Consider the following 8,843-nt stretch of genomic DNA (forward strand, 5'->3'; position numbering starts at 1 on the left):
AGACCAGTGGATAAACACTGGATCTGTTGCTTGCGGAGATTGTCAATGCCTCTCAGAGAGAGGGGGCAGGGTGTTGATTGCTTTGAAAGAAACATAAGTGCGACCTTTGCTCAGGAACTCATAATTTGATGTTGACTATCTTGCCAATTATCTATCAGTATCATATCACCTCTTTTGGGGTGGATTGTGAAGAAGGTTGTGGAAAAACAACTCTCACAGTATCTAGATGCCCTACATCTCTTTGACTCTTGTCAATCTGGTGTGGACCTGGCTTTGGCACAGATACTGAGCTGGTAGCTGATCTCTTCCTAGCAGTGGATGAAGATCAGGTGTCCACACTAATATTATTAAATGCATCAGCTGCCTGATTGATCACAAGGGTTGACAGCTCACCTAGGGACCCCAACAGCAGTGGAAGGGGTTGCTCTTCAGTGTCTTTGTTATTTTCTCTCAGAGTTTACAATGGATAGTTGTGGGCAACCATTCCTCTTCTCAGAGAGTCCTCAAGCATGGGGTGTCACATGATGCCATTCCATCATCCCCCCTATTCAAAATGTATATGGGGGTGTTAAGGAAGTCAGCAAGGAGGCATGGGGTGCAATGTTTTCAATATACTGAAAACACACAGCTCTATGACTCCACCTTGTCAGACCCAGATGATGGAACTCAGTGCCTCAACCAGTGTTTAAATGAGACTGGGGTATATATGAGAGTAAGCTGGCTGAAGCTCAACCCAGACAAGTGAGGATGGTTGGTTAGGGGAATCAGAGGGGATGGTGGAGGGAATAGTAATCCTGTTAGCTGCTAGGAATAACTTGTATTAGTTACCAGAAGGGCTGGTAAGAAAATAGCCCCCCCCCCCCACACACACACAAACACCCCTTGGGAAAAATTTCAACATTTTGGCAAAATACTAAAAAACTAAGTATTTCAGCTGAATGTAAAACATTTCTATTGAAAAAATGGCATTGCAGGTCCTTATAGGAATTGTAGTTTGGGTGACTTATGCTCCTGTTCTCTTCTAGGGGGCTGGCCTCTGTGGTTGGACTACATTTTCCATGATGCACCACTTGCTCCCTCTTGGTGAAGGGGGAGGGTACAACATAGTTGATCAAAGTGCATCATGATAGCCCTGCCAATAGAAAAGAGAGAAACATAAAGCACCCAAATTAGCACTCCCATAAAGCGTGGCGGTGCCACTTTAAATCAGAACATTTCTGTTTTCATGTGTTCAGTTTTTTTGATGAAATATTGAAGTTTTCCACAGAAAACAACCACTTTTTGTGAAACAATTTTATTTAGTCAAAACCCCAATTTTCCAGTGAAAATCACTGTTGATAGAACGTCTTTGACCAGCCCTAGCTAGTCAGATTCACAACTTGGGGGTGATTTTAGACCCTTCCAACTTCTGTGTTATGATTATATTACAGTAATAATTCAGTCAGATTTTTATCATCTGTGTCTGGCTAGGCAGTTACAACTTTTCCCAATGATTGTGGGCCGTACCACTGTTCCCCATGCTTTTGTTACCTCAAGATTAGACTGGTGCCAAGCACTCTGTGGGGCTACCATTAAAACCATTCAGATTCTGAAGATGGTGCAGAATGTAGTGCTTTTTTATTAAGGCAGGGATTTCACTGAGAACACGTCACAATGTCTCTGGGATCTGCACTGGCTGCCTCTTGGTTTCTGGGTGAAGTTTAAGGTGTAGGTTATGATCTCTAAAGACCTAAATGGCCTGGAACTGGCCTAGCTGAAGGATCATCTCTTGCTCCCGGAATCATACTGCCATATCCGTTGTCTCACAGGACATAGGTGCTGACACCATGGGTGGTCTGGGGCTGAAGCACCCATGGGGAAAAAAATAGTGGGTGCTCAGCACCCACCAGCCACAGATGTTCGGCGGCACTGCACCAGCACCACAGATCAGCTGTCTGGTGCTTGGGGGAGGGCCTTGGGGGAGCGCAGAGAGCAGCAAGTGGGGGGCAGCAGGGAAGCAGGAAAAGGCGGAGTGAGGGTGAGGTTTCCAGGGAGGGGGCGGAGCCTCGGGGCAGTGGAGCACACCTGGGGAAAAATAAAAAAGTCAGCTTCTGTGTTGCAGGGGCACTCAAACTGAATTCCCTTCACTAAAAAATGGAGGGGCCAGATAGAAGGACGTTCTCCGTGAGGGTGCTAGGACTCTGGAACTTGCTTCATCCCTTTGTCCAAAATAGATTGAAATTTGGTAACCTTCCAAGCACTCTACAAAAGATATTTGTTTCACCAGACTTGAAGAGGGCTGAAGGTAAACTTCCTAGAATGATGAAGGGGCAGAAAAGAGGTTTTTGTGTGTGTGGCTAGTTGGCTGGCTGGATTCCTGTACAGCTAATTATTTTAGTGCTGCTGAGATTTAATTGTATGCAATGGTATGTTATGGTGCCTCGAGCCCTGGTTAGGTGTCTTTTAGTTATTTAAACTGAAATCAAGAGTAACCAAACTGCTTTTTCAAGATTCCTAATGTGCAACAAGGATTACCAACATCAGCCAAACTGACTGACTTTTTCTGTGAAGAACAATTTCTGTGAAGAAAGTAAACACTCAGAGATTATTAGCTTTTTTCAGCAAGATTCAAGGAAAGCACTGGAACACAGAGTTAATTGCAAGTTATTTCCCGTGTCCTGTTATCACTTCTGTTCTTAGGGAGGGAGGCTGCAATTTAAAAACAGAACTTCTTTCAATTTCCCAAACAAATCTTTAGAGGAAATGGTAGCGTACAGTCACACACAGTAATCAATAACAGACTAACACGGCTGCTACTCTGAAACCTGGTTTATTAATATAGCCTTTTAGCCATAGGTCATAGCTCACAATATAAAATAAATGCAAGTTTTAAAATAAACACAGCTCAGTCAGATGGATACAGATTTGAACAATCTGTCTTTATGCTTCAAATGGGCTAAATTCATCCCTGATGTAACTCTATGGAGAGGAACAGTTATACCAGGGTTGAACTTAGACCACGGTTTTCCATCACATGGAATAAAACGGTAAAACTAGAATCTACCAGCAATGACACAACTAAATAAGGAATTTGCCAAACAGCAAATACCAGCCACATTCAGCTGGTGGATCATAATCCAACCATAATTCAGCCATAATCAACTGATGGATATTTGAAAGAGCGCACATCCAACCATATTGAGGGTAATGGCTAAAGGAAGAATTGCACATTGTGTGAGTATTTCTCTACCACAGAGATAAGTGCCTTAGATATATGATGTCACATAGGCATGTAAGCATGCCAATAAAGTTTTGGACAGAATAAAGTACTAGTGATTGTGTTTTAATGTCATGCCCTGTCTTTTCTGTGGCTGGTAATGTTACTAATGGTGTTAATCATGGGGATCACAGGGGTTACATTTGTGACTGGCCTTTGCTCCTTGGCAAGAGGAATCGGGAAAGTGAGGGGTAAAGAAATTTCTAGTGCTGTCTCCTGATTATGTATTTGCACAGGAACTAGTCACACTGTGCCATTTGCTACAGAGAGGAAATTCACAGGGTTAGTGATGGTTACTACAGTTCACTCGGGAATAAAAGGTTCTGCTGATGTCAGCAGGCAGATGAGATGAGTGAAGCAAAATCCCTGTTCCTCCCAACAGATTGGAAGTGGGGTGCTTTTCGAGGCCACCCTGCAAGGAAGTCATCCCTAGAGCTCTTGCTCCAGGCAGCTGGGGGATGGTGCTGTGGTCCTAGTACTCCAATCTCTAAATCTTACTGCTACTCCCCGCTGTGTCCCAGTGCCTGGTAGGTCCTGTCTTTGGCCCACCCTGGGACTCCTGCTAGTAGTTTATGATCTCTCTACTTCAGTGGTTTTCTACCTGTAGGCCAGGGACCCTGTGAGGTCCACAGACTATGTCTATTGGGTCCGTGAAAGGTTGTCCTTACTGTAGAACAGTGGTTTTCAACCTAGAGGTCCGCGGAGGTCCGCAGACTATGTCTAAGAATTCCCAAGGAGTCTGCACCTCCATTCAAATTTTTTTAGGGATCTGCAAATGAAAAAAGGTTGCAAACCACTGCTCTACATAGTTTGGGTCCTTGTTTAATAGAGGACTTTAAAAGTGTAAAAAATTGATTTAACCTTGTTTGAAATATAAAATTGACCTTGGTGGTTTCCTATTCTTCTCAAAAACAAGTTTGGGTGGCTTTTTCCCGGTTGTATGGCTTTCTATATTAGAAACGTCAGGCCTTGTGTCCAAGAATACACTATGGCAACTGAGGAATTGGCATAAATACAGAGAGGGAGAAATCTGATCATAAACATTTCCATTAAATCATTCCGTAGGTTTAAAATTCTTGTTTGTTGTTTTTTTCTTGAAAACATCCATTTAACTTGAAGAATTGAGAAACACTTCTCTGAAAAGACTTTTGTTCTAGACTGATCACTTCCCACTGAAATGATTCGGAGACCTCTGACAAGTCTTGCAGCAAACCAGGCTTTATATTCCTGATAGTTCCAAAGTTAAAAAATAAAGCAAACAGCAGCTCAGCTTCCCCTACCCCGCATCCACTCTCTCGCTCTCTCTCTCTCTCTCCCCCCATGTCTTCTTTACATCAAAAAGAAGCAAATGCTTTTCCCTTTCCCTTTCAGGTCACCATTAAATAAAAGATCATTATACAAATATATACTTGCTAGATGTGGATACATATATTGGCTTACAACAGCTTCTCCCCATGCCCCCTACCTCTTCTATTTACAAATTCTGATGGACAGAAGGAATTATCACAACATGTACAAATTACAATTGTAAAGGATTTCAACCCCACAGATTTTCAGAAGCATGCAAACTGGTGTGTCATTAACTGAAATTAAAATAAAATCTATTGTTCTTTGAAAGATCACTATTAAAAAACCCACAGCCAGTTGTGTTATTTGTGGGTTGGGTGGTTTTGTTTTGAATCAAGTATAGATTTAAGGAGTTTAAGGCCAGAAGGGACACTACATCATTCTAGTCTGACTGCCTGTATATCACAGGCTATTAAATTTCTGCCAGTTACTCCTGTATTGAACCCAATAACTTGTGTTTGGCTAAAACTTATTTTAGTAAAGCATCCGGTCTTGATTTGAAGACAAAGAATCCACCACTGCCCTTGGTAGTGTGTTCCAGTGATTTAAAACCTGTGCTTTATTTGAATGTGTCTGGCTTCAGCATCCAGCCTTTGGTTCTTGTTATGGCTTTCTCCCTTAGGCTAAGCACCCCTGGTATTTTCTCTTTGTGAAGTAAATAAGATGCAATCAAATGGACAACCTCTAACCAACCCCCGAGTTAAAAAAAAATGGGACAGACCCGCAGCTGATATAAGTGGGTGTAACACCCTTGACTTCAGTAGAGTAAATGTCAAAATAGATCAGGTGAGGAGCTGGCCTTTTGTTAATTAAGAAAAATATCTACACTAGTATTACCACGCAGTTCTCATAATTGTATGTGCAAAATTGTTTTATACATTGTGTTACATTTACAACAAATCAAGAGCAAAGAGAGCGGTTTTAAAAGACTATCTAGGTTGCTGCTCTAAGAGTACCAGGGAGGTTGCTCAAATGAATGCTTTGAAGGGTGCTAACAACTCACCAGACCTTACCCTGCAAGAATCAGATGCTTCCATTTGATCTCTGATACAAGCAAATTTACACAGATACTTTATATTGTCTACCTCTAAAAACCGTATGAGTTGCTCCGTTTCATATCTACATCCTGCTAATTAGACTGGTTTTCACCCAGGATGCTTAGACTACCTCCAACCTTAGGCTGTTTTTAAGAGTTGTCAAACACCTTTTTAACCTTATGTTTTTCGTACACATCAGTCACTGGCTTCTCCTCCCCTCTCCACCCAAGCCACAGATGCAAAAGGACATGTACAGACGATAATATTATTAGTGCTCCTTGCGGAGATTCGCCCCTCTCTGAGGAGAATCTATGCCTGTTATTTCAGCCTCCTTACCCTCAGTCAGATCAGATTACCGCTCCTTGATTTTCCTCCTCCTTGGGAAGAGCCGGGCTTTGGAACCAGAACTTCCAGGTGCCGTGCAACCGAGTCCACAGCGAGAGTCTCTGCCAGCCGAGAGTGCACACCAGCAAATGAACTGCTGCTCCGGGGTCTCACAGGGCTGTCCCCACAGAGTTGGATCAACAGCTCTCTCCCCCGCCCTCTTCCTGTGGGCTCCAGGCTGTGTATGTATATGAATCTCCCCACTGTATTTTCCACTGAATGCATCCGATGAAGTGAGCTGTAGCTCACAAAAGCTTATGTTCAAATAAATTTGTTAGTCTCTAAGGTGCCACAAGTACTCCTTTTCTTTTTGCGAATACAGACTAACACAGCTGCTACTCTGAAACTTTTCCAGCTGCGTGGGCTGCTGCTCTGTGGCAGGGAGAGGGAGATCTGTCTGCATTGCTCTGTCCGCCCCCACCCCTGCGCAGAGCGAGTCTAATGAGATTCCCAAATGCCCCCACTAGCAGGACGGCTGAGAGCCCGTGCACCCATTAACCCCCACCCCAGACCTCACAGCAGGGATTTCCCTACACCCCCCCGAATTCTCTCGCCTCCACCCCAGTTTTGTGAACTAGTTACATGCAGTGTTTCCAATTTAGTGATTGTTTGGAAATTTGAATTGAAATGGAAACATTAATACACACTTTAAAAGCATATAAAGTTTATGATAAAATAGATGTATCTGAAAAAAGTATAATAGATTTGAAAAGTACGAACATAGACTAGCTTCCTTATACAGCTGTTGTTTTTTATGACAATGTCAGTGCAGTCATTTTGGAGATGTTTGCTAACCTAATAATTTCAAATTATGAATTGTAAGCAAAGTCTAAATGAGCTCTCCCTGACAGCTAGTGATGAGCTGGGGGCTGGGGGAAAGGCTTCAGGACTAGATTGTATTTACATTCACACCTAATCTACCTAGGTATCCAGCAAACAGAGCTCTGTTGCCCAAGTGATAGATTTTGGCTGGAGTTGGGTTACAAATCACTTGAATGCAGGGGGTGGGGGGTGTTAATGAAATGTTGTTATTCTTATTGTATGAGTAAAGGGCAGTAGAACTGGACTTAGCCTGTGCTGACTGAGGGCATCAAGAGAGCGGGTGGGGACAGGTGTTTTGCTTGATGGTCTGCCTTAGTCACAAGTACTGTTTGACCTGCCCCTTGACACTGTTTAAAGACAGAGCTGATTAGCCTCTGAATTAAAATTATTGCGGGCCCTAAGTACACCCATGATATGGGGTCAATGATAGTTCCACTATATCCTTGCCCCATGTGCCTACCCAGAGCGTGAGGGTCCCCTCTCCTCCCACAGAGGTAGCGACAACAGCATGGGGCCCCCAGTTCCAACCTCAAGAAGCAACAGCAGACAGCCCCTCTCCCCAGAGAGGATCAGGGTGGCCGCAGGGGAGCCCCAGTCTTTACCCCAGCATCTGTGGTGCATCTGCTTGGCTGGGCCAGGCCTGCTGTACACAGAGTCCAGGACTGGCGTGGTGTTAGGAAGTGTCCCAGTGCAGCGTGTCTTGGAGTTAATATCCCATAGGGAGTCATGGGTCAGTTCACAGGTCTCGGAGTTCTCATTTCTGGTTTTCTCTAAACTCAGACTTATATCCTGGATTCTTCCCAAGCTAAACAGTAGTGATCCATACGACAGTTTGAGGGATATGGCCGTGGCCAGTTATGAATTCCATTTGGTTTTATGAACATTATTTGTACTTGTAACCATCAGTGCGGATTAGAACCTATTATGTGGCAGGAACAGACTGTGTCTGAGAAGCTGAAACAGGGCCATCAAAAGCGCATTGTTTTATCCTCATTGCTACTGACAGACCCATTGACTTTTAATGCCTCTTTTCCCACTAATCCCCCACATGGAGGTTGGAGCATGGAAAATCCTCAGTGGAAGCAGAGAGACAGAAAAAGTGTCAGAGCCTGCTTTTAAAAATAACAAGCTCTGTGAGCAACCAAGACAGCTAGTCCATCATCAGAAACTGAAGACACAGCTGGAGGAATGGAGGCAGGAGGGGCTCTGTTTCCTCCCCCCAAAGACACTAACCAACACTCCCAGTGACTCTCAGGAATGACAAGAGGGCACGAAAGGTATAAAATTATGTTCAGGCTTTATTGTTTTGCTTTGATCTGTAACTCTGTGCTGTTGACAACTATAGTTGCTTTGCAGAGCTTTTGTTCCTTATTTTACCTGCCATGTGTCCCTGTCACCACTTCTTGGGCTGGTCTCTGGAGGGGCCTCAGCTGCTCCTGATTGACCTTCCTTAGCCCTGGTCTACACTAGGACTTTAGGTCGAATTTACCAGCATTAAATCGATGTAAACCTGCACCCGTCCACACGATGAAGCCCTTTATTTCGACTTAAAGGGCTCTTAAAATCGATTTCCTTACTCCACGCCTGACAAGCGGATTAGCGCTTAAATCGGCCTTGCTGGCTCGAATTTGGGGTACTGTGGACACAATTCGACGGTATTGGCCTCCGGGAGCTATCCCAGAGTGCTCCATTTTGACCGCTCTGGACAGTACTCTCAACTCAGATGCACTGGCCAGGTAGACAGGAAAAGAACTGCGAACTTTTGAACCTCATTTCCTGTTTGGCCAGCGTGGCAAGCTGCAGGTGACCATTCAGAGCTCATCAGCAGAGGTGACCATGATGGAGTCCCAGAATCGCAAAAGAGCTCCAGCATGGACCGAACGGGAGGTACGGGATCTGATCGCTGTATGGGGAGAGGAATCCGTGCTATCAGAACTCCGTTCCAGTTTTCGAAATGCCAAAACCTTTGTCAAAATCTCCCAGGGCATGAAGGACAG

The 8,843-nt window shown here is 44.1% G+C and overlaps 1 protein-coding gene across 3 annotated transcripts in view; it reads right to left on the reverse strand.

Moving 5' to 3' along the window:
- LOC141984071 (OX-2 membrane glycoprotein-like) overlaps positions 1-6,438 on the reverse strand; it is a 52,134-nt gene extending 45,696 nt beyond the window's left edge. Inside the window, exon 1 of one of the 3 annotated variants that reach the window (XM_074947017.1) lies at positions 5,977-6,438. The gene's annotated coding sequence lies outside the window, so the exon portion shown is untranslated. The remainder of the gene's footprint in view (positions 1-5,976) is intronic. The other 2 variants (XM_074947010.1, XM_074947022.1) reach the window with 2 other exon arrangements.
- Between the last annotated feature and the right edge of the window lie 2,405 nt (positions 6,439-8,843).

The sequence above is a fragment of the Natator depressus genome, chromosome 1, assembly GCF_965152275.1.
Source record: "Natator depressus isolate rNatDep1 chromosome 1, rNatDep2.hap1, whole genome shotgun sequence".
NCBI classification, from domain to species: Eukaryota; Metazoa; Chordata; order Testudines; family Cheloniidae; genus Natator; species Natator depressus.